Here is a 1,349-nt window from a genome sequence, read left to right on the forward strand (position 1 = left end):
AAATAAATAAATAAATAAATAAAAAATAAAGAATTCGGCTGCCCAGCTTCTTGGGAGGCTGAGGCAAGAGAATTCCTTAAGCCCAAGAGTTTGAGGTTGCTGTAAGCTGTGACAACACAGCACTCTACTGAGGCTGACAAAGTGAGACTCTGTCTCTAAAAAAAAAAGAAGAAGAAGAATTCTGCTGGTTCTCTGTGGGCTACATTGCTTGTCACTCTTTAGCCCCAAGTATTTCTGAAGCCTCAACTGCCATGTTAACCACAGAGTTACATTCCATGCTTCAGTCACACTGCTCTTTTTCTCAAGTACACCTTTTTTCCCCAAAGCCCCATGATTTTTTTTTCCTTTTTTTTGAGATAGAGTCTCACTTTGTTGTCCTCAGTAGAGCGCTGTGGTGTTATGCTCTGGCTCAGGCTGATCTCGAACTCATGAGCTCAGGCAATCCACTGGCCTTAGTCTCCAAAGTGCTAGGGTTACAGGCATGAGCCACCGCGCCCGGCCCCAAAGCCCATGATTTTATACATACAGATCTTTCTGCCTGAAATGCTTTTGCCATCTTCCCCACCCAATTGCTATCTGTCCTCCAAGATCTTCATCAATGAAGCCTTATATCCCCCTCAGCAGAAAGAAGCTGCTATTCTTTGTTTACTCATAATATTGATCATACTTCCTTATGGTAACTTAGTGTATTTAAACTATCCATTTCTAGGGGGTCGAGAGGTGGAGTAAATTTACACTTAACTACTACAATGATCACCATCCAGGAGACGGACACACTCATAACTTTGACTCAAACTACAAAAGCAATTCATGTAACCAAAACATTTGTACCCCTGTAATTATGACATTAAAAAATAATAAAAACTGGGTGGCACCTGTGGCTCAGTGAGTGGGCACCGGCCCCATATACCGAGGGTGGCGGGTTCAAACCTGGTCCTGGCCAAACTGCAACAAAAATGATAGCTGGGCATTGTGGCAGATGCCTTTAGTCCCAGCTACTCAGGAGGCTGAGGCAGGAGAATCACCTAAGCCCAAGAGCTGGAGGTTGCTGTGAGCTGTGACACCATGGCACTCTACTGAGGTTAACATAGTGAGGCTGTCTCAAAAAAAAAAAACAAAACAACTTTATAATTCAATGCTAAAAAAATGTTGCATTAATCTGTTATTCATTTTCAAAATTCTCCCTTGTAATGAATGTCAACCCTCTATAAAATGATGAAAACCTGGTGCTACCACCATCTGTGTTAAGAAGTTAAATGTAGCTGGGGCATGGTGGCATGTGCCTTTAGTCCCAACTACTAGGGTGGTTGAGGCAGAAATATTTGAGCCTCAGAGTTCAAGGCTACAGT

The sequence above is a fragment of the Otolemur garnettii genome, unplaced genomic scaffold (genome assembly GCF_000181295.1).
Source record: "Otolemur garnettii isolate 467f Iridium unplaced genomic scaffold, OtoGar3 scaffold00184, whole genome shotgun sequence".
NCBI classification, from domain to species: domain Eukaryota; kingdom Metazoa; phylum Chordata; class Mammalia; order Primates; family Galagidae; genus Otolemur; species Otolemur garnettii.